The 25,652-nt window shown below is 43.4% G+C and overlaps 1 non-coding gene and 1 pseudogene across 1 annotated transcript; one reads left to right on the top strand and one right to left on the bottom strand.

Moving 5' to 3' along the window:
• Nucleotides 1-6,867: 6,867 nt before the first annotated feature.
• Nucleotides 6,868-16,824, bottom strand: Gzmc-ps1 (granzyme C, pseudogene 1; annotated as a pseudogene).
• A 4,888-nt stretch (nt 16,825-21,712) lies between these two features.
• Nucleotides 21,713-21,841, top strand: LOC120097250 (small nucleolar RNA SNORA17). Its single transcript, XR_005494478.1, has one exon. It is a non-coding gene; the product is annotated as a small nucleolar RNA SNORA17 (small nucleolar RNA).
• The last annotated feature ends 3,811 nt before the right edge of the window (nt 21,842-25,652 follow it).

The raw sequence follows: 25,652 nt of genomic DNA on the forward strand, positions 1-25,652 counted from the left end.
TAATATTTAAAAGACAGGAAATACAAACTTTTTGAAGGAAACAAAGGGAAAACCTTTCAAGCTATTGAGAAAGGCAAGAATTTTTAAAACAAAACACCAAAAGCAAAAGAATTAACGTAAGTATCAACAGGCCAGATTAATTGAATCAAAGATGCTGTGTAGCAAAAGAAACCATCATGGCTGACTCCTGACAGGAAGCCAAGGAACCTGTTGTTCTGTCCAAGATGTCTCAGCTGTTCCTGTCTGATGCTGGAGCTCCTGAGGATTCCTAGAGATCTGCTGCACTCATCTGTGATGGGGACCTGAAGAAGTGGGTTCTCCAACCAAGGAAGGAAACCTTAGCAACAGGATAGATGGAGCCAGAAAAGAAGGGACAAGCAGCCAAAGAAAACCTTCCTATCTCTGTGTCCTTTTATGTGAGCTGTCACTAGAAGGGCTGACCCAAATTTAGGGTCCATTGTCCATGTCAAATAACCTAATCAAGACTGGTTTGCCAAGCTGTTTGGGCTTGGTTACTTCCAACTACAGTCAAGATGACAACCAAGATTAGCCATCACAGACTTATCCAAAACTTACAAAGAATTTCAGAAATTAAACACCAAAGAAATAAAACTGCCAATCCAGATATGGGCAAATGAATGAAATAGAAAATTTGAAGAGGAAAGAAGGAAGGAAAGAAAGAAAATCAATTTGGAGATTGGTCAAAAATCAAAAATTGAAATACCATAGGACCCAGCTATTTTATTCCTAGAAATATACCCAGAGATCTCAGTAAACTATCTGAGAGGTATTTGTACCTTCATATTCATTAATGAATTATTCACTACACCAAATAATTGGAATCCACTTAGTTTTCCATCAACATATTAATGGATAATGAAAAATGGATACATGCAATCACTGGTATGAGTGTGTGCATGTGTGTGTGAATATTACTCAACTCTAAAGATAAAATGAAGTTAAAATTTGCAGGTAAATGAATAGATTTAGGATGTATAATATTAAAATTTAATGAGTATTTTCACATCAATGTTTATAAAACATATTGGTCTGAGGTTCACTTTTGGTTGAGTCTTTGTGTGGTTTAGGTATCTGGGTGCCTATGGCTTCATGGCATGAGATTGACAGTGTTCCTTCTGTTTCTATTTTGGGGAATAGTTTGAAGAGTATTGGAAGTAGCTCTTCTTTGAACGTCTGCTACAATTCTGCACTAAAACCATCTGGCCCTGGGCTTTTCTTGGTTGGGAGACATTTGATTACTATTTCTATTTCTTTAGGTGTTATAGGGCTGTTTAAATAATTTCCTTGATTGATTTAACTTTGATACATGACATCTGTCTAGTAAATCATCATTTTGTTAACATTTTCTAATTTTGTGGAGTACGGGCTTTTGAAATAAGATCTAATAATTCTTTCAATTTTCTCAGTTTCTGTTTTCTGTCTCCCTATTTGTTTCTGATTTTGCTTATTTGTATACCGTCTGGCTTTTGGTTTGCTTGGCTAAGGAGTTTTGTATCTTATTGATTTTCTCAAAGAACCAGCTTTTGGTTTCCTTGATTCTTTGTATTGTTTTCTTTGTTTCCAACTGATTGATTTCTGCCCTGATTTTGATTATTTCCTCCTTTCTACTCCTGTTTGGTGTGTTGGTTTCATTTATTTACAGAGCTTTCCATATAAATCACTTGTAAGGGAACATTCTAATTTCTTTATGAAGGCACTTAGTGCGATGAGTTTTCCTTTTAGAACTGCTTTTATTGCGTCCCATAAATTTGAGGATGTTTGTCTTAATTTTCATTGAATTATAGAAAGACTTTAATTACTTTATTTCTTCCTGACACAGAGATCATTCAGTAGACTTGTTCACTTTTGATGAGTGTGTAGGCTTTCTGGTGTTTCCCTTGTTGAAATCCAGCTTTAGCCAATGGTGATCTGAAGAAGGAACAAAAAATGTAGTACATCTACACAATGAAATACTATTCAGATATTAAAAATGAGGACATTGTGAATTTTGTAGGCAAATGGATGGAATTTGAGAATTTCATATCAAGTGTGGCAAGCCAGTCCCAAAAAGACATGCATGGTATGTACTCACTTATAAGTAAATATTAGCCATAAAATACAGGCTACCCATGCTACACTCCAAAGACCCAAGGAAGCAAAACAAGAGGGAAGGCACAGTGAGGAAGCTTGAATCTCACTTAAAAAGGAAAATAAATTTGCCATAAGAGGCAGATGGAGGGAGGGCACTGAGTGAGCGAGTGGATGGGGAGGGAAATTGCAATGGTCAGGATCAGTTGTGGGAAGGGACAGGAGAGATGGCAATCTGGCCATGAGAATAAATTCAAATCTGCATCCAGCAGGGGTGGTGAGGTAGGGAGGGCATCTTCAGGATGTGATAGAGACCTGGGATAAGGGAGGCACCTTAGCTGTGACACACAACACTGGGGATATGGAACTTGAAGAGGACACCTTAGGTAGACAAGCAGGAACCCCAACGAAGCTATAGGAACACCAACCCACCCACAAAACTTTCAACTCACAATAAAATTGTCTACAGGAAATTCAGGGATGGGGGATGGAAGAGAGATGGAGGTAAAGCCAACCAATACCTGGCAAAGCTTGAGATCCGTCTGTTGAGGTTTGGTCTTGCTGTCTATTGCAATGCTAGGTGTGGGTCCCCAAGACCTGAAGCTGGATATAGACCTGTGACCCTGCCCCCTGAGTTATTTCTGAGTGGTAAATCAAGATGCCAATACCCAATAGCTGGTCAGAAGAGACATAGTTGGTGTTTAGGTTTCCCCAGTTTAGGGTCAGAAGAGAATCAGGAGCAGAAGAAGGTTCAAGAGGAGGAAGGAGTATCTGCCATGGGTTAGGAGTTAGTAAAGCTGGCCGGGAGGGCTGGCCAATTAGAGTTAAGAGCAGCCCGGATGAAATAGAGTAATAACTTGGGATTATCAGTAGAAAAATAGATTATAATAGCATAGAGGGTAGGTATCTGCCCAGCTCTTGTGCTATTTAAGGCTTATTGTAAATATAAAGACTGTGTGTGCTTTACCTGGGTCCTGGATGGTGAAAGTCAGAATAGAAACCATGGCATAGGATTAAAATTTTTCTACAACCTATTGGTACATCAATGTCTGGCAAATTTCACTTTTTAAAAAGAAATTAATTTCAGATTCTCAAGGGGAAAACACACACTGTCCCTTTAAGTCTAGTAGGCAGGGAGAATTGTTTTATTAGTTGCATGGTTTTCCCCAACCCCAAGGGGATTCCGTACTAGGGCAAACTAAGTGCTAATTTGTCATCCCTGATGCTGAGGTTCATAGCATAAACTAAGACCTAGCTGCACTCCACAAACCGAACCAAACGACACCAAGTGGCAGGCTCAGACTTCAGCCTGAGGTGTTATCAAATGATGTTCTATGCTAAGGGTGATGTTGAAGGTCTATCCTCCTATCTCAGTCCACAAAGAGTTAGAATGACAGGTAAATATCACCATACTTAACTCAGAATTCAAAACAATTGAACGTAATCATCTTCAGAGGGATGATTTGTCTGCACACACCTTTGATATGGAAACCATGGATAGCAGCTAATGGGGAGACAGTTTTGGCTTAAAGGATAAACTACTTCGAGTAGACCAGCAGCCTCATCCTGCAGACAGTTGTCATTCTGCTGTGGCTATTTTCCTCCTGGGCAATCTCATAATGCTTTCAGGCCAGGCAGCCCTGAGCAATATGGCAAATAAACCGATTCCTGTTAGTCTTTCCTGACCACGTTGGGTGAAAGCATGTGATTTCTTACCTTTGTATCACTGGTTAAAGAACACTATGAAGTCAACTTCTAGGAGATTGTCTAGCACTCACAGCTCCAAAGGCCTATGAATCAATCGCGGTTAGAGGCAAGGCAAAAAGTGGCAGACATAGAGGAGGGAGCTGAGGGGCTCAAACCATTTACTGTAAACACACACACACACACACACACACACACATACACACACACACACACAGCATGCGAGCAAGAAAGAGAGGGGAGGGGAGGCTTGAGAATGGTTTGGAGTTTCAAAACCTCAAACCCCCAGCAATATTCTGCAAAGTCTATTTCCTAAACCTCTCCAAATAGCACCCACAACTGCAAACCAAGTGTTCAAATACATGAGCCCATGAGGCTCACTGAAATATTCACCAAATAAAGGTAGGATGGGACAAAAATAGAGACCAGATGCTATGTATTATCTAACTCCGTAGAAAAATGCTGCTTGCAGATTATGAACAGGGGCAGAAGAAAGGAAGTATAGCAGTATATTATTTCTAAGCACAAACCTGGAAAATCTTGAGGAGTTTTGCTTCTGGACTGTGTCCTTCAGGGGTATCTTACAGTCCTCTCTTGCTGTCATGGGACTGCAATGGCCTGGAAGAGCAGAGAAGTTGGGTCTTGATCAGTTGAAGCATTTTCTTTCCTAGGTTCAGCTGGATCAACACAGAGATGTTAAGGGAGGACAGTGTCCTCTTTTGCCAATGGTAAGGATGGAGAGATCTGAAGCAGGCTGTGTTTAAGGCATTTACCTGTTTCTGAGTCAACTGGCTCAAAGTCCAGCTGGCTTTGCATAGCTTTAAACATGCAACTGTGGGAGGAAACAGGGGTCTGAGCATGGGCTCATCCTGTGTGTGGGATGCCAGGAAGTTACTGACTATAGAGTAGATGACACTTGAAGGTAACTGTGTCTCAATAGCCAGGGAATCCTAGGCTCAGTTCAGGTTCTATCCTAGTATGTTTGACGCTGGCTCAACTACAACCCTTTTGTAGAAATATTTTATCTCCTTCTTAAAGATACATGATTGTGATTTTCAAAAATATTTTAAGCCAAAGAACCACTGCCTCAAAGTAATATAGCACCTACATTGAATACATATTTGTATGACTTTCAAACATGCATTGTTCTTTGATTCTGTATCTGTGTTTGCTTTAGGAGCTAGGTCCATAACGGGTCAACGGGGCAAAGATTGGTTTCCAGTTTCCTTTCAAACTGTGTGGCACTAACTTCTCTTCCTACGTACAGGCATGCCTTTGGAGGTTATGGGATCCAAAGGGAAATTCTACTGCATCTCACAAGAGAATGTATCATTGTGCCTAGTAGGAATGCGGAGAGACATTAAGCTGTAGCTACAAGTCATGTCATCTCTGACGTTTCTGGTGCTACAAGACCCTCAAACCAAGGCTGCTTGGAGTTTTCATTTTTCTTAAGTTAAATCAAGCACCTTTTAGTGGACTAATGGGGTTCTGCTTGCTTCTGAATTCCTAGTGCTGGATTACAGGTATGAGCCCCAAGTCTGGAAGCTTCGGCATCTTAGGCATGTGAAGCCAACAAAGGGAGACTATTTTTTAATACAAAGGCACACATTCTTCCTACAACCTCAAGCCAAGACCTGACTAACATGAAGAGAATCCCAGGACACTTTGCACACTATGGACACAGCAGTCATTGAGAGTTCCTAAATAGGAGAGTTACTTCTCCATCCCAAGTTTCATTTTTTAACCCCCTCCTTGATTCACACTCATTTCTGCTTATGAATTATGCTTTTGCCCATGTGCATCTCTTAGGACTTAAACCTGCACATTTGTCATGTATGTTCTCTTTAGAATAAACACACCCAGGCTTTCCCAGCTGTGCGGTTGCTAGCAATGGCCCCCTCCCCTAGGTAAAACCATGCTTTTCTCTCTAGCTTCCCACTAGAAGGTAAGTGACTGAAGTTATTTCCAAACCTCATACCTTTCTGTGATAACTCGTGAAGAAGTGGAATTTTTTAGTTCTTTTAACCTTTGGGACATAAAAGATGGATGTGGTTCAGATGATTTTAGCCTAGAGGCAGCAGTGACTGAGATGAAGAAGCTCAGAGGGACCCATGGTGCTGAACCACCGTGTTGCTATGGATACTGAACACACAGGAGGGTACGGAGCTGATTGGGAGTGGCTTCCTTAGGTCTGGGCATTGGTGGGAGTTGGGGTACAGGTTTTGGGGAGAGACACTGAAGTCCTGGCCTCCATGGTCCCTCTGTGATCTCACTTCTGGTCTGGGCTTTTGGGAGAACCCTCTCTAAGAGGGGACAAGCTGGTCTGTCAACACAGGGCTGAGGCCCTAATGGACTAAATCACATGCAGCATTGAGTGTCCTTAGTAGGGCGAAGAGATAGGACCTGCTCAGAACCCTGTGGACTTTAAAGCACAGAAGTTTCTAGACTTAGCTGACTGGGAATGAAAGAGATGGGGTGGAGCTGGGAGGGTAAAGAAAGCCAGGCTTTGTTTCCACAGGAGGATAGAAAACTATTCCTAGAGGAGAAACAGGGTCAATGCAATAGCTGTCCAATAATGGTGAAGCTATGGGAGAGAGACACCCTATCCATGAAGGCCTATCTACCAGTGACTTCAGCTATCTCTTCTGTGTCTCACAGACAATCGAGCTTTCCCTCTCATGTTTTCCATATGACACAGAGTAGGTAGTAGGTGACTCTGAGCCCCAAGACAGGAGACACCCAACTTTTTTCTTGATGGTGCTCACTTTAGTCCTGTCAGAAGGGCAGGTACTGGAGAGACTAGGAAAATAAAAAATGAGCTGAACATTGGACTTGCTTGAGCTTTGAATATATGTATTTATGGAGACGGGGCAAGTAGAATGTAAAAATGTGCTGTTGGCCACCGTAACAGAGTTGGTCCCTGTGAATGGACATGGAACCAGACTTTCCAGTCAGAAAAAAAAAAAAAAAACAAAACGTACTTTATTCAGTTGCTGCTATCTGTCCTACAGCAATCTTGGACTCAGCTATAAGGAACATGGTTAATCATGAAATGATCCATGTTGCATCTTGTAATTAGCTGTTTTTCATAGTTTTCTTTATCCAGGATACAAAGCTTAAAACTCTCATGAAGACCTGTGGAGCTGATCCATCAGTTTTCCCATAGGAGACAATGCCTGCAGCTGCTCTTTTACACACAAGAGGCCCTCCAGAATCTTCCTGTATATTGAGGGGGCACACGGTAAGCACTTTTTCGCCCTCTCTCATGTTATGGCTATTCCCAGAGAAGCATAGCTTTTAATTTCTGCTTGTGGGAGGTCAAAGGGGAGGCCCGGGTCTTTGGCCTTCTCAGCTGTGACTGGATATGGTTAGGGCTGCAACTCTCTCCTGAGGCCAGCCCCTGCCTTTTTCCCAGGTCTCTGATCCACTCTCTATGAAGGTGTGTGGGACTCTTGTTTCCAGGCTGTTAAGGACATAGACTCACAGCATGTAGGGGAAGCCCATAGACAAAGTATGTGTCTGCTCAGAGGAGACATCTGGCCATGGTTATGACACACTCAGGAGTCCAGCTTTCTGAAGCCTGAACCTTCAGTCAAGTGTTGTTTTGTAAACACATCCTTTTATACAATCTACCTTCAACAAAGCCTTCAAGTTAACTCTGGGACCATAGTTCATTACTGGTTCCTGCTGTTACCAGAGAGAAAGATAATAGCCAGTGAGTCTCTTTAGGTTTGATTCTGTAGGCCCCCAGATTCCTTCACCCTCCAACTGAGCCCAGAGTTGAAGGCAATCCAACTTACCTCAAAGGAAGCTCCCTTGATCTTTGAGTCTCCCACACATATCTCACTCGCTTTGATGTAAGAACGTTGGAACTGGGACTCACAGACCCGATCCTTCTGTACTGTCAGCTCAACCTCCTGCAGTGTGTTTGGGAATTCCCCCTGTGGGGTTATCTTTCCCCTACCAGCCATGTAGCACACATCCCCTGTCTTCACATGGGCATTGCGCCTGGGCAGGTTGAAGTTCTAGTCCTCTTGGCACTTCTCACCAGCTGATAGAGAAAAGACAGAAGAAAGCAGCTCAACCAAGAGGCTGGCGCTCTGGGTTACATTGAAACTCAGGATGGAAGGAGGGAAGAAGTAAGATGAGAGAAGGAGGGCAGGGAGAAGTCCTGCACCAAGCAGAGCAGAGTCACTAGGACTGGGATGAGGAGTGAGGACTGAAGGATGTGTGGAGGTATGGGGTGGGAGAATGGCAGGTCTCACCTTTAATAGCATGATGTCATTGGAACATTTATCAGGATTATAGGCAGGGTGGGGAGTGTCGTTTGCCACATGGATAATCTGCTGTGTCTTCTCTTTAGCCTTGATGTTGTGGGCCCCCAGTGTGACTGTCATTGATCTGTGAATAGAGCAGAATGTGGAGGGGAGACAGAGTCAGAGCGGACGCAGTCCAGGAGCTGCAAAAGGCAAGATAGACAGGGTAAGATTCTAGTTGCAGGGACCTGAGGACACAGGAGGACCTCAGGATTTGACCTACTGTTCTCTGATTCTCAGAACAAAAGATCCCTGGGGGCTCCCTCTTGTACCTAGGCAATATTCTGAAATTTGCATCAATTTCTAATATGAACTTTCAAACTCAACCACTGCTTTCCTTTTGCCAGTGTAATTGATCAACTCAAGTGTTGTCGTCTCCATCTCCATCCTGCAGAAAGGAGTGACACCTCGACGTTCTTCTCAACGCAGTTTATTCAGGAACCTTTCTTTCTGCATGCAAGCAGAAATCTCTTACCCCCAAGCACACTCCCTAATAAATAACCCGTAACCACGCCCCATCAGTACAGTCTATGTAGTTTCAGTACATATGTCCATGCCAAATGGCCTGATCCTGTGTCATCGTGTGCATGAGGAGCTCTCACGATGGGTGTGGCTTACTTTTGGGCGTATGAGGAAGTCAGGTGATAGTCATAAGATATGGCGGCAGTCCCAGGCAATATCTTGGGATTGCCGCCACACCCCCTCCCCACATCTCCCCCTTCTTTATGTTTTTGGCACAGAGAATGCCTGTCTTAGGTTGCCCCCTGCAGCAATGCCCCTTACCCATCATCGGGAGACAAACATCTTAGGTTTGATCCCTGTCTTAGGTTGGTGACACATCCAGGGAGTCTTACCCATCATTGACTACTTCTCTAGCATGCCAAGCCACACTTGAGGAGACTGTCCTGTCTCCACTGCTGCAAAAGCCTGAATCGTTAGGGCTTGAGTTCTGTATTGATGAAACCACATACAGCAAATGCACCAAAAGTCCAGAACGCTCATTAGAATCAAGCACAGGGTGAGGCCAGCAAGTCCTGCCCATTCTTATAGCCGAGGGGCAGCTGTGGTGATCCAATCGGCCAGACCTCCAGCTTAAGACACATCCACACGGGTGGAGTTGATATGGACGATGGATCATCTAAGCTCCCGATCTAGTCCGTCAAAATGTTGAGACCAATTTCCTGTAATATACTGAGATGAGTTGTGCAAAAAATTCAAAGCTTCTGCAACACCTGCGGATAAACTATTCACAACAGCAGCAGTCTGTACTACTGAGGTAAGGGATACGGCCACAGCTGTGGCTGAGGCAGCAGAGATTGCTATAGCAGAAACAATGGCTGCAGTGATGCCAAAATCCCTTTTTTGCCTAAACAAAGTCATAGCAGAAGAAGCATGAACAGGCCAGGGTACAAAACGAGGCATCCTAGTCACAACAACTAAAGAATATGCAGATGCATTCCAACACATACTATCGAACAACTACCACTACTACAATTAACAACATTATCATCATAACTCCCATTATAGACAATAAACACAAAAGGAGGCCACATACAGACAGGCGTAGCCTTAAAGGAAACATTAAGCCCATAAGCAAGTTGAGAAACAGAGGTTTTAAACCCTATGAATCCATTCTAATGAAAGCTTACATTACCCCAACCCCCTCCCACTAACATGCTCAGAGGAGAGATATCTGTGCAACTACCATTCACTCCACACAACAACCACACATTGAAAGGATTACAAGCTACTGACTGAGCAGGATTTGGATAGGTCCAATTATATCCTGAAAATGATTCATTATGGGCTGTGCTAATATAAAGAGAAAAGGTAAAATACTTCTTTACAGCCCATGCTGCCTTTCTAGCCTGACACCCAGTCCATGGCAGAAGTGACTCACGGGTTCCCTTGCAAAAGGGAGCCCATCTAGGTTGGGAAGGTATGGTATCATTGCCTTTTGAAATACTTGCAGGCCACACCCCTCGAATCCATGTGGCATTAGCTTTGGTAGAACTATCGATAGGCATGCCAAACCATGTAGCTGATTGATTATACATTTGAATGCAATCACTATTCTGAGAAATATTTTGAATCATCTGAAAGCATAGCAATCCCTTCAGCTGAAGCTGCAATAAATCATTCACAGGAGCTATTTCTCCATCCAATGACAAAAAGGGTAACTGCAACGAAGCAATAGAAGAGAAAAACCGGGGAAACACTTGTGCCGAATACATCAATGGCAGGGGTTTGGGAAATACAGATAAAAGTCCCCAGCGTAGGTCTTCATCCATCGCCACAGGAAGCATCAGCAACCCTAGGAACATCCATAGTATCCTCCTTCCGTTCAACTTGGACCACTCTGGTCAGCCTCTCCGGGACCTACAGCGGCTGCCGATGATTCTGGGGAAACACACAAACAGACACCCGTGCCCAAATCAACACTGGATCAGGGCCCTGCCAAGTACCAGTTAGGATGTCCTTCCACATGACCATGCCTTTTAAAGAAGCATCAGGGTTGCGGGGACGCTCAGCTGCAACCTGACCCTGCTTATCTTCATTTAAAAAATTCAAGGTAAAGAGAGCAATGGCTAATCATTCCCTAGGGGTGGAGCCAGCGGAGGCAATTCCCCCCTTTTGTTTAATTAAACATTCTTTTAGGGTGCGATGGGCTCGTTCAATAATACCCTGACCGTGAGGGTTATAGGGTAATCCATGGGTCAATCGAACACCCATCATTTTACAAAAAGACACAAAAGAGGCAGATACAAGCCAGTCAATTATCAGTCTTTAATTCTTTAGGCTGGCCCCAGGCACCCCAAGCTTCAAAGCAATGTGCGATCACATGACGTGCCCTCTCTCCTGTATGTAGAGAGGCAAAAATGATTCCCGAAGCTGTATCTATGGGTACATGAAGATATTTTAATTTTCCAAATTCAGGAAAATGGGTAACATCCATTTGCCATAGGTGTAGAGGGCCCAACCCACTTGGATTGATCCCCACTCCAGTCTGAGGCAATAATGGGGCACATGTTTGGCACATTTTTACAATATCTCTTGCCTCTGCTTGAGAAATATTAAAGCGGGATGACAGGGTCTTTGAATTAACATGAAAATGTGAATGAAAATCTTGAGCCAATGCAACAGGTGAAGCAACGAAAAAGGCCATGCATGCCTTTGAGGCTTTATCTATAATACCATTCCCCTCAGCTGGGGGTCGAGGCAACCTGGTATGAACATGGATATGTTGTGCAAAGAAAAGGTGAAGACCTATACAAAATTAAGTCTTGTAATGCTAGAACCAATTTTCCAATGGTAGATTTTAAATTAACTTTGCCCACCACCTCCAAACATTGTAACATATTAACAATATATTGGCTATCAGAGATCAAATTAAAGGGGCCTGGAAATAATTCAAACACCTTAATCACAATTTGTAACTCAATAATTTGGGTTGATGCAGGGGGAAATTGTATAGTAAGTGGTGCGGCTCCTGCAACTACATATGCTCCACAACCCATCTTGGAACCATCTGTAAAGATGAGCAGAGCATCCGTTAAGGAATGTTTAGAAGTAATATAAGGAAAAATCACAGGATGAGCTGTAATCAATTGCAATATTGGATCCTTGCGAAAATGATTATCAATGTTACCTTGAAAACTGCACCTCACTATAGCCCAATCATCTATTGAGGCTGACAACACTTCCAGCTGCTTTACATTATAAGGAACTAGCAAATCCTTCGCTGGGATGCCAAAGTACTGCATACATTGCTGAATGCCAAGCAAGGCTAACTGAGCCACTGAGGTGGGATAATGAACAAGTGTATTGGCTGGGGATATCTTTGGATGTGTCCCGAGCAAGGGAGCCCCTTGCCATAAGACCCCAGTTGGCTGTAATTCTGTTGGCAGGATACACAATGCAATAGGCTGTGACTCATCTCAGCGCTTCAAAGTAGCAACTTGAATGCCCTGCTCCACCAAACTCAAAGCCACTGTGGCAGCATCATTAAGGCATCTGGGAGAATTCAAATCGGTATCGCCTGGTAAGAGGTCATATAGTGGCTGTAGTTGTTTATTGGTTAAAGACAAGTGAGGGCGGATCCACTGAATGTCTCCCAATAATTTTTGAAAAATCATTTAATGTACATAATTCATCAGTGTGAATGTGGATCTTTTGAGGGGACACAGAGTTTGTAGTTATTTTTGTCCCTAAATAATTTACTACCAGGTCCTTTTGAACCTTTTCCGGGGCCACAACTAAGTTCTTTTCCCTTAACTGTGCAACCACCCAGCTATACGCCTCATCAAGCAACTCCTCTCTGGGAGCTGCAATAAGGATGTCATCCATGTAATGATAACATTTCACCTTAGGAAGCCTCTGTCTAACTTCTTTTAAGGTTGTATCAACATATAGTTGACACATAGTAGGACTATTTGCCATACCCTGTGGCAGAACCGTCCACTCAAACCTTTTATCAGACTCTTCATGATTTTGAGAAGGAACAGTGAAGGCAAACCTAAATGTATCATTCTGATGCAAAGGAATTGAGAAAAAAACAATCTTTAATATCTAAAACTATTATAGGTCAATTTTTGGGCAAAGCAGATGGCAATGGCAGCCCTCTCTGTACCAAGCCCATCAAAACCATTTGTCTATTTATTTCTCTCAAGTCATGTAAAAGTCTCCATTTCCCTGATTTTTTCTTTATAACAAATATAGGAGTATTCCAGGGGGAAGTAGAAGGGCGTATATGGCCCAATTTTAGCTGTTCTTGTACCAATTCCTGGACAGCATTCAACTTTTCTGAGGGAAGTGGCCACTGAGGAACCCACACCAAATGCTCAGTTTTTCATGTAATGGGTAAAGCTCCCTCAGTGGTCCCTATGAAAAACCCAGCCCGCCACGATCAGTCGTTTTGTGGACAATCACAGGAGAGGCTTTGCCCTGTAAAGAGTAGCCTAGCCCCTTTCCAGATACATAGCCCATTCCCATCATCATAACGCGGGCCTGCGTGCTGTAGCGCCCTTCATTAGTTAAAATAAAGCCCATTTCTTTCATCAGGTTACTACCCAATAAAGACACTGGAATGGCCAATATATATGGTTGAAACTCACCAGAATGTCCCTCATCATCCTTCCAATGTAGGATACGAAAGCTCATTTCCGGCATTTGAGTATATCTTAGTCCTCTCAGTGTTTGCTCTGACTGTTGTCTTGGCCAGCCAGTGGGCCAATCCTTGATGCTGATGATACTACGATCAGCACCAGTATCTAGGAGGCCAGATATGGATTTCCCTTCAATAGACAGTTTTAAGAGTGGCCGGGTGTCAAGGTCCAAGGAACAAAATATGTTAGAGACCCCGGTTAGCCAAAGCCCTCATTTCAAATTTTTAGCAGGAAATTTAGAGTGATAGCTAGGTAAAAGGAGCAATTGAGCTATCTTATCACCAGGAGATATAGCAACAATGCCTCTAGGGGAAGACACCATTATTTTAACCTGCCCGGTAAAATCCAGATCAATCACCCCGGGATGAACCATTAACCCTTGCATGGTAACAGAGCTTCTTCCTAAAATCAATCCCACTGTATCAGCAGGTAAAGGGCCTTTAAAATCTGTATCCACTATTTGAGTTCCCATTTGGGGCGTTAATATGAGTCTGGTGGTGGAACTGAGGTCAAGTCCTGCACTTCCTTTTGTTGCTCTCCGGGGTGGCCCCATTGCATCGGAGGATTCAGGTTGGGCCATCCTTCTGATACTGCCCCATATATTTGCGGGCCCTGGGGTTGGGGGCCCCTCCTTAAGTTTTTTGGCCGGGCACCATTATTAAGTGGCTGCCCGTGAATGTCCTTAACCGACCGGCACTCATTGGCCCAGTGATTACCTTTTCTGCATTTGGGACATAGTCCAGGGATCTTAGGCCGTTGACCCCCTGTTCCTTTTAGCTGTGGGCATTGGTGCCTCATATGGCCAGGCTGCCCACATTTATGCAGTTATTATTCTTTTGGCCTTTCCATCCTTGGGACATCTGCATGATGGCAGCAGCCAACCCTGAATTAGACAAAGCCCCCCCCACCAAGTCCCTGCAGAGTTCATCCACACCTCTAAGCCTTTACCCTTATATGGAGTAATAGCTTGTCTGCACTCTTTAGTACACTGCTCAAAGATAAGCTGTTTCAACAGTGGCATGGGAATATCAGGATTCCCAAAGACCTGGCCTCCTGCCTCCACCATACAAGCCACGTAATCTGTAAAGGGCTCGTTGGGTTCCTGGATGATCTTAGTCAATTTTCCGCTCACCTCTCCTCTATTAGGAAGGGATTTCCATGCCCTAGTCCCTATGGTGTTGTTTTGTTCATATACTTGAAGAGGATAATTGATCTGAGCTGCCGCAAATCTCCCTTGTCCTAGCAATATGTCCTGATCCCAAACTTGCTGCCCGTTACGAGCGTTGACCACAGCCTGCTTGGCGGCAAACTCAATAAAGTATGCCTTCCAGTCCAAATACTGTCCTGATGTCAGACAGGCACGAGCCAGATTCTGCCAATCGCTAGGAGTCATACAAAAGCGATGTAAGGATTCTAACTGCGCCACTACATAAGCAGCAGTAACACCGTATGCTCGAACTCCTTCGGCCAGTCTTTGGACAATCTTCCAATCTAGGGGCTCATGTGTGCAATTGCCCTGTGCATTCTGAAACACAGGGAAGCATTGGGATCACAGTTCCCTCCAGGTGTTTGGGTGTAGATTACATCCTTCTACCCCGCCATAATTGTACAGTGGTGGATGAGGCAGCCTCGGAGCTGATGGCTTTACCTTCAGTTTTACTTTCTCTAAGCTGTCTGCAATGCTCTCCAGATCGTCTTTCGACATATCTCCCTCGCTAGAAGTTCCCTCGGTCTCCGATTTTTGGGAGCGTTCCTCTCTAACCTGACTTATCTCCTCATTGCCCTTTTTTAGCTCTGCACCACATCTTTCCTCGTCTCCTATGCAATTTTTCACTAATTTCTATATTGGCATTACTCTTTTTAGTAAAACCACCTGCTCCTCGGCAAACCTCAAGTCTTTCCCTAATTTTTCCTAACTGGGCATTGTCTGGTGTCCTGTTATACGAAACCATGGAGCAACTTGGTCCACTGCTTTTAAAACATTCTCCACTATGTCTTTCTTTAGCCCGATTCCTTTCGCTTTCAACAAATCCTTGAGGGCCTGGCGAACTGTCTGAGCAGAGGTCGAGTTCCCCATTGCGCTTGGTGCAACTTGTCCCAAAACTGGGAACCTTATAGTCTCAACCCGAGAGCGTAGCTCATCCCACTTACCTGGGAACTTACTGCCACCCTGACTGCGATGAGTTCTGAACGTATGTCCCCTTACGGGCCACCACTAGTCGTCTCTGTCTCCGTCCCGCAGAAAGGAGCGACACCACGACGTTCTTCTCAAAGCAGTTTATTCAGGAACTTTCTTTCTGCATGCAAGCAGCAATCTCTTATGCCCAAGCACACTCCCTAATAAATAACCCATAAACACGCCCCATCAGTCCAGTCTACATAGTCTCAGTTCATAGGTCCATGCCAAATGGCCTGATCTTGTGTCATGGTGTGCCTGTGCAGCTCTCACAATGGGCGTGGCTTACTTTTGGATGTATGAGGAAGTCAGGTGATAGTCATAAGACTTGGCAACTGTCCCGGGTGCCATCTAGGGATTGCTACCACACCCACTCCCCACAAAGCTTACTGCTTGCTGTAACCTCTCACTCTTCTACCTCAAATGTGCCTCTTGTCAGACATCAATTTTCACAATCCTGCCTTCTAGTGAGAACTCACAGGGAGCTGCTTGCATGAAGAAAGAAAGGTTCCTGAATAAACTGCTTTGAGAAGAATGTCGTGGTGTCTCTCCTTTCTGCAGGACGGAGATAGAGACGACTAGTGGTGGCCCGGAAGGGGACAGGGAGCACAGAAGCTCCTGTGTGTGTCTGAGAAAATGTGGGCTGGCTGCTACTCCTCTCCTTCCTCTGCAGTGAGCAGCCATCAGCACAAAGTTGTCTCTCACCAGGAAGCCTCCGCAGAATGTCTTCTTCTCATTATCATTGAGAAACTCAAAATATGCCATGTAGGGGTCGGAATGCGGACTGACCTCATTGCCTCTGATGATCTCCTCTGAAAGAAAAGGCTAGAATATTTAGTGTCTTGGAGTAATATTTGAGGTCAGGAGGGTAGATCTGGGGGGTGGAGGGTGGGTGATTGAAAATGGAGCCTGCAGTTCCCCAAGGCTTTTGAAGACTGGATTCATTGCACATCAAATAATCATGGCTGAATATTAAATCTCATTAAAGCTCCCCTTTCCCTAGTCTGAAGTCAAGTTAATGATGTACATTTTTGTATCTTTGCATTCTCTGCCACATCTCTTTCTAAGGATGATCCAGTCTCCAGGAGATGGGAAAAAGCAGGAGAACTAGTGCCTACTAAGTTTTCTGAAAGCATCTCCCTTCTTCAGACCTTGTTGGAAATCAGTCCAGTGTCAGATTTCCACGTCTGGTTTGGTATGGAACCTGATGTTCAGAAATCTCTTGGGTTCAGTGTCAGGACAATCCCTGACCACTGCAGGGCAGAAAGGCAGCAGAAGTTGACGTGGAGTGGCACGTCAGGGACAGGGGTGTTCACTCACCTGCTCTGGCTCCATGAGACAGAAATAGGGTCAGGAGTATCAGGACTGGTGGCATCTTCCCAGCAAGGCTGTTCAGATTGGAGGAGGGCAGAGCAGACACAGCCCTTGGATGGAGATGAACGATGTGTGGGCTCAGGGATCTCACAGGCATTTTAAACCTATGCACCTCCACTTCTGATCAGCATCATATTACTTAAGGAAGTTTTCTGGTTTGGTTAAAAATGATGCTGTCACCACATTGACCTCCTATGTGCTAAACTGGGATAAAGACCAAAAATGTACAAGGTTGTAGGGTGGGGTTAGGTAGGCCTGAGACCTCAGGATGTCCATCGTGACTGGATGGAGACACAAGTGTGTCCTTTTCTAACTCTTACACCCTTTTACATTCCGGTACGATTTTGCTTGTTCTCTTTTTTTTTCTTTTTCCTTTTTTCTTTCTGTCTTTCTGTCTTTCTGTCTTTCTTTCTTTCTTAAAACAATACTGACACAAAATTTATCCTAACAGCAGTTATAATACTGCTCTTACTCACTGTTAAACACACAGTAACACAGCACTTAATGAGAGTTCATGCTGCAATGCAGAACATCATCTTATTAATATTTGGGACTATTGATCATACTGTAGAACAATCTCTTTGAACATTCTCATGAATTAATCTTAACTCTGACTCTCCTAGAAAGAGTTACAACTGGACAACTGCTAGGAAGTCACAAGAGAAAATTTTAAAGGCAAGTGTTTGTCTCATATACCATGATCATGTGTTACTGTCATACATAGTTAATTTTGTGTGTGTGTGTGTGTGTGTGTCTGTGTGTGTGTGTGTGTGTGTGTGTGTGTGTGTGTGTGTACATCCAGAAAACCACAGAGCTACCAGATCCTGCTTTCTTATCACTGCTTCATGGATTTCAGATACTTTGAACTTTCTCCTCTCATATTTTGGGACCAAGAAAGGCTGTTTTTCCTCAGTTACGGATTAAAGTCTTTATGCAATTAAAAGTATTAATTGCCTAAAAATTAGTCATCTGGTCAATGGATATGCAACATTTCGGCTTCTCTGCTCCACATTGAATGGCTATTGTTTGGGGATGCACACTGCTTACACAAGCTCTAATGAATGTTCATTGTTTACCCTGAAAGGGACTGTGTATAACTGATACAATATGTGCACACACAGATAAGCAACAAAAGCCTACAGAATAAAATAATCTTAATTATATGAGAGTCCATTTGGAGAGAATCTTTTAAAACCATGGAGCAGGGTCCATGTTTGTGTTCTCTGAAAACCTGTAAGTAATAACATTTATTTTGGTTTGCTTTTATCATACTAACAAAGGAGGACAAAAGGATCAGGGTGGATATTCTATGTTGTTTTGAAAAACAAATGATTCACTCTATGGCTTGATGGACATAGCTCTGATCTTAGTAAATTTTTGAGCCAGAGGAGCTGAAGTTACAAGTGATGAGGAGCTATCAACATGGCGGTCTGAAAATGCGGCGTATACTCTAAGACTCCTGAGTCCTGTGTGCAGTCCCTTCTGCTCAGTTCTTGAGACTAGTTGCTCACAAGTGTATGTGCTGTGAAAAGTGGTAGTATGCATACAGTGTGAAGCTAGTATGTGAGCATCTGTGCCTGAAAAAGACCCATAAAAGCCCCATAAAAGTCATGAAGGGACATGATAAAAATACTTTTAATTTGAATGAAGGATTATAGTTCTATGCATCCCATTTGAAGGACCAAAAACAGACTTATGAAAATACCAAGCTAGTGACAATATTTCTGGACTTCTTGAAATATGATTTTAAATTCTCATGTTAAGTGTCAAACCAAGGCTACATCACTGTTCACAAAACTCCATTCTGCTGGGTTGACATGCATATATTTAATTGGGTTTAATTTGAGCTCACCATAATTCCTTCTTCACCTGGATTATTCATGGCAAGTTGAATTTCACCTTAAAGATGAAATGAGTAGTTAAATACACTGGAAAGTTAAAGTGGCAACTAAGTTTTCATTGTGAAGTCTGTTCCAGATTTTGTTTATTTTGTGATAAATAAGTAACTTGATATTGCTGCCAGAGTATCCTCAGCTTGGCCATCCTACTGAAATGAGAATGATGTCACCAGAGTCAGCCCAGTCACTCCTTAAGACTTTTTGACATGGGAAATGATCTTATCCTGTGAACCTTATGAAATTCTTTGACAACTTTATACATGTTTTCAACGTATTTTGATTATTTGATTACCCACAATCACCCCCACTCATACCCCTCTTATGCTCGTCTAATTCCCACTCAGACTTTCTTCTCTGTTCATAAGCTTTTTTGATATTCTGTGCAAAGACCCTTCTGCCTATATCTCCAAACTCCAATGCCCCTTACACTTCACCAGTCTCAGAGGCCTCCAACCCATCATTCAATATCTTTTAACTAAATGGATTCTACATCCTACCTCTTCACCTACAGTACTCCCATGGTCAGTCAAAAGCCTAAGTGAACCTTCCACTTATTCAAGGCCTCTGCTTCATCAACACTGCCTGTGTCCCTATCCACCTTACATTATATTTTCCATGACTACTGGAAACCCTACTCACTTCTTAATCCTAGACCTTAAAGGTGTTTTCTCCCTTCAATATCCCTAGATGTTCATACTTGATATAATTTTTTTGCCTTTACTTGGACAGATTCTCATAATTACCAAGCCCAACAACCTGGATTGTCTTTTCCCCAGGATTCAAACACAGTTCCTCCTTTTCTGGCCAGGCAATCACTAAGGTACTGGTCTATTTCCCCCTTTTCCTTCCTGCCTGCGACAGTATGTGGATGACCTCCCTCCTGCTTTAGTATGTGGATATTCTCCTGCCTGCTACAATATGTCAATAGCTTCCTCCTTTGTAGTCCTTCCCTCTCAGACAGCCAATACTGCCTCACTCATTACTTTCCTCAGTTCCAGGGGTTCCAAAGCTAAATTCTCCTCTCCTAAAGTCACCTATCTTGGAATTTCTCTCACTCCAACCCACAAACACTTCACTCAAAATCCCCTTGCCTATTTCTGCCCTCAACAAAATGGGAACAGCTTTTCATGGGAGGGGGGATCTATTTCCTCTGTTCATGGGTCTCTGGATACTCACTTCTACATCCTCTATACTAAGTTGCTTCTGCATGAACATTTCTTGATAAGCAATTCCTTAAACAAACATACAAAAGCTTTTTTCAACCCTGGCCCTCAGCCTCCAAATCTATGCAGAACTTTCCATCTTTACACTTCCAAAGAGCAATGCCCATAAGTCTTGGAACACTTTCTAGTACTGACTTTTACCCCTGTAACTTACCTCTTCAGAATCTAAGAAACATTGTTCTAGGGTGGCATCCCTGCCTAAGGGCTCTTGCCACAAATCTCTGCTCATCTCTAAATCAAACAAACTAACTGGGATTCCCCTTCACATTGTATTCCTCTCTCTCTCTCTCTCTCTCTCTCTCTCTCTCTCTCTGACTTACAAAGATTCCAAACCCTCTCATCACCTCCCTTAGAGTCTATCCCTCCAAACTTCTCTTATCAAAAACTCATTACCCTCATTTCTTTCCTGTCCTAATGCAATTCCTCCGTGTTTTCCCTTTACCACAACACAACATTTCCCAGACCCTGTTCACTCCTATCCAGAGACTCCCAATCATCTCCTCCCTCATCCCTCTCACATAAAGAGGCTCCTCTAGCAACTTCTTCTTATACTCTTTATACATATGCCCCTCTCTTCTCCCAAGAGGCCACAATGTTGCAGGATACACAGTGCTTCCAGATTATGCTATCATCAAGGGGGCCTCCTTCACCCCCACACACTATCAATTATTAATAGCCTTCACCAGAGTCTTCCAAATTGCCAAATGTACTTTATTGATGGAGTATACAGACTCTATATATATTTTCCTTAACACACTTGACCATCTGGAAGAAACAAGGACTTCAAACACAAAAGACCACTCAATTACTAACTCTTCATATACTCATCAAAGTCTTACTTTTGTTTTCTCAAATTGTCTGGGTTCATTGCAAGGCACATGAGGCAGACCCCTCCATCATCAGTAAAGGCAATAATCACACCAACATGACAGCCTGTCAAGCTGCCTTTTTCTCCCTTACAATTCATCACCCTTCTCTCTGGACCACCCTACTACAAAACCCAGAAAACAACATATATAACGGTCTTTTAGCACAGGACATAACCTTCTACTTACACCAAATATTTCACTCTAATAATAAATCACTTTTATCCTTTCCTCAAAACCATCTGACTCTCACCTCATTAGATAAGACCTTTTGAAAAGAACCTAACTCAAACCTGCAATGTATGTCAGCAAAATATTACCACCTCCACTGTATGATGCCCTCGTATTCCTACACACCAAGTTATAAAGGCTTGAAGTTATAAAATCTAAAACAATGTTCTAAGGTATAAAATGCAAGTGTAAAGATCTGAGACTATAAAAGCTAACCCGCGAGAGCCTGTAAGATGGTCTAAGGTAGTGTTTTAAGGTCTAAGGATGTGGAAGCTTAAGTAAGTTGTGAAGGTTTATTTATGAATCTGAAATAAATAAAAAGGTGTTTAAGATTTCTTTCTTTCTGTTTATGCTATTGTTTGAATTACTTTAACACAAAGATATAAATTTACTGCTCTTTCTACAATATATATTTCATCAAGATTACAAAAAATGGTACAATTTTATCTCTTTTTATAAACCTAAGAATTCTCATAAATGGACCTAATCTACCTCATACAGATCAAATGAACTCCAAATTGACTTCTGTCAATCAACAGCCTAAAATTTCCCACCTATTTTTGAGCATGGGATCTCTCTCCCTTTTCGTGGTCTTCTTCCCCTAAACACCAGGACCATGGGTGTGGAAATTTCATATGTACACCAAAGATTTTTTAAAAAGTTTCCTGCTTGCTGCCCTTAGAGGCATTGTAGATGTGGCTGCTCTTTCACATGTACATCAATAGGTGGCCGAGAGGACAGGGGCTATATCCACAGTCAGTGTTCTGACCTATGAATATCTAAATGATTAATGTAACATTCACTACAGAAAGGAAGACTAAGACTACCTCCAGTACAGCACCAAGGGTCCAGACAGAGAGTTAGCCTGAGATGAACAACAGTCTGGCAACATGCAGGCCTAGAAGTGGGCAGATGACCCATGTGTGGCACCATAATGTATGAGCAGTGCACAGCACTCCTGAGACTACTCCTGGATGACCCCAGACACTCAGAGACCATGGGCACTACTAAGAAAAACAAGTAAGTAGTGGAGAAATGAAAGAAAAGAGAAACAGAAAGATGTGAGCACATTGAAGAAAAGCAGAACTGAAGACTCAAGGTAGTGAGAAACAGCCTGTTGTAGATACCTGCTAATGCCACCTGATGAGCACAGAGCCTATGCTGCCACTGGGGGGGGGGCACATCTGGGTCCATGGCCCTGCAGTAGCAGGGTTCTGTTACCATCAAAGGCCAGGTGGATGTCCTTGGTCTGGTCTGCTACCCAGGGATGTTTCGTTGTCTGAAGACTGTGCAGAGCTGGTCCTACCCCTCACCTGGGCATGATGGGAGAACTGGCCCTAGAGGCATGAGAGCAGGAGAGCAGACCTCACCCTCCTGCTGCAGTACTCAGGAGAGCTGAGCTGCACACAATTACAGGAGTTGTGAGGGATCTGGCCCTGAGGATGCAAGCGTGGAAGATCTGGCTCTATCACTCATTTTTCTGTGGTGACATGAATGAATGAAAGATACCTTTCTTTCCCCTCACCCCTCACCACTTGTGCCAGGTGCAAGAACCAGCTCTGGGGTCATTAGGGTAGGAGAGGAAGCCCTCCCTACCCCCTAACCTGCTACAGGACTCTGGAAACCAAGCCCTGTACTTCACCTGTGCAGGACAGGAGAGCTAATTTTGGATCTATAATTACAGGAGATCCAACCACAGGACTTGAGTACAGACGAGCTGGCTCTGCCTTTTGGCTTCTGGAGAGTGGTGCTGGGGAGGGAGAGACACCTTTTCCTCTCACTTAACCCTCCCATTTATGGCAGACCAAAGAGCTGGCCATATCCCTCATTGGCAGCACCCTGAGCAGACCCTGTACCTCACCTGGGCAGAAGCGTAAAGCTGCCCCTGATTGCAGGAATTACAAGTGAGCTGGCCTGAAGGGCATGAAAGCTGAGAGCCAGCAGGCTGGACATCTCAGATGCCTCTCAGGCCAAGATTCAGGGCTTTGAATTGATCTGTCCCAACATCAATGAACTGCCTGAGTACATAAAGAGGCTGTCCTACAAATGTAAAACTATAGGATCTCCATGATGCAGGGAAGGAACAGAATATCTGAGAGAAGTCCCAGTGAGCTTCCAGTATTAATAGAGTAGCAGAACCTAGAGGCTTCATAGCAGAACAATGAGTCATTGCAATGAATGTTTGCAAGTAAAGAGGTGTACAAAAGGGTACACTGTAGGACACACTGCAGCACATTACTGAGTCCACAATGAGATAGTTTTCTCTGTTGAGCAGCAGAGGTTGCAAAAGTGGAGGGTGGGAATTCAGGGGAGGAGAAGGTTTATTGCCTGAGGTCAGCCCCAGGCTGGGTCGTCTCTGAAGCTGGGGACAACAGTTGAATTGCTTTCTATAATAACATATAACTATCTTGACTTTAAGTTACTCTGCAGCCAGAGGCTGCAGACTTCTGGATTTACTGACACTCGTTGCTAACAGTGGGTGCTTAGATAAAGGATTTATCAGTATTGTTCCCATCTAGGGCCAGGAAGCCAGAAGCCCTTCACTGGAATGGCTGGTAAACTCTGTGAACCAGAGAAAAAGGAACGGAAAAGAATTAAGATGTGTTTTATAGTCAATATGAAGAGGACAGACACATATGCATTCATGCATACATTTTCATTTACATTCTCACATACACATTAACACATTCACATTTTTGTTGGGCCCAACCACCTGTCTCTTTTGCTCCACAAATATTCATGTGTGCTTATATATTCATGTATACCTACACTTGTATATATAGACAGACATATACATTTGGAGGGATGGATGGATGGATGGATAAGGCAGAGCTACCCAAGACAAAGTACTTAACCAGCAACTTCATTTGTTTTCCTTGGACTTTTTATACAATCTTAGACAACCCTGGATATAGAAAACCAAAGGAAGAGACAAGGAGCTGTAGATACAAGCATCACCAACTGAATACAAGAGATAGAAGAGAGAATCTCAGGAGCAGAAGATTCCATAGAAATCATTGACTCAACTGTCAAAGATAATGTAAAGCAGAAAAAGCTACTGGTCCAAAACATACAGGAAATCCAGGACTCAATGGATCAAACCTAAAGATAATAGGTATAGAAGAGAGTGAAGACTCCCAGATCAAAGGACCAGTAAATCTCTTCAACAAAATCATAGAAGAAAACTTCCCTAACCTAAAGAAAGAGATGCCCATAAACATACAAGAAGCCAAAGAACTCCAAATAGATTGGATCAGAAAAGAAACTCCTCCTATCACATAATAGTCAAAATGCCAAATGCACAAAACAAAGAAAGAATATTAAAAGCAGTAAGGGAAAATGGTCAAGTAACATATAAAGGCAGACCTATCAGAATCACACCAGACTTCTCGCCAGAGACTATGAAAGCCAGAAGATCCTGGACAGATGTCATACAGACCCCAAGAGAACACAGATGCCATCCCAGATTACTGTATCCTGCAAAACTCTCAATTAACTTAGATGGAGAAACCAAGATATTCCATGACAAAACCAAATTTACACAATTTCTTTCTACAAATCCAGTCTTACAAAGGATAATAAATGCTAAAACCCAGCATAAGGAGGCAAGCTACACCCTAGAAAAAGCAAGAATCTAATCGTCTTGGCAACAAAACAAAGAGAAGAAAAGCACACAAACATAATCTCACATACAAATATGAATATAACAGGAAGCAATAATCACTATTCCTTAATATCTCTCAACATCAATGGACTCAACTCCCCAATAAAAAGACATAGATTAACAAACTGGATACACAATGAGGACCCTGCATTCTACTGCCTACAGGAAACACACCTCAGGGACAAAGACAGAGACTACCTCAGAGTGAAAGGCTGGAAAACAACATTCAAAGCAAATGGTTGGAAGAAGAAAGCTGGGGTAGCCATTCTAATATCGAATTAAATCTATTTTCAACTAAGTCATCAAAAAAGATAAGGAAGGACACTTCATATTCATCAAAGGAAAAATCCACCAAGATGTACTCTCAATCCTAAATATCTATGCTCCAAATACAAGGGCATCTACATACATAAAAGAAACCTTACGCTTCCTGGTTGCTGCCGCTGCAGAGAGCCCGTGGGCAGCACCCCACGAGCGAACCTGAGCCTCGGGACCACAGGTAAGACCAAATTTTCTGCTGCAAGAAAGCTGCCTGGTGAGCTTGGGACACAGGAAAGCAGAATTTCTCTAGGACCGGGCACGTTCTGTGTTTACCGGAAGTCCCACACCCGCGGATCCCGGCCCGCAGCAGCTCTCTGCTCCCAGACCCGGTGAGAGAGAGACCCAACCGCCTGGTCAGGTGGGCACTCCTGAGGCTGCAGAGCGGAAGAGACCACCAACTCTGCTCACCCCTGCCCACATCCCTGGCCCAAGAGGAAACTGTATAAGGCCTCTGGGCTCCCGTGGGGAAGGGCCCAGAGGCGGCAGGACCCCTGTCCCTGAGACACCGCCGGAACCTGAAAGAAACAGACCGGATAAACAGTTCTCTGCACCCAAATCCCGTGGGAGGGAGAGCTAAACCTTCAGAGAGGCAGACAAGCCTGGGAAACCAGAAGTGACTGCTCCCT

This window comes from Rattus norvegicus, chromosome 15, assembly GCF_036323735.1.
Source record: "Rattus norvegicus strain BN/NHsdMcwi chromosome 15, GRCr8, whole genome shotgun sequence".
Taxonomy (NCBI): Eukaryota; Metazoa; Chordata; class Mammalia; order Rodentia; family Muridae; genus Rattus; species Rattus norvegicus.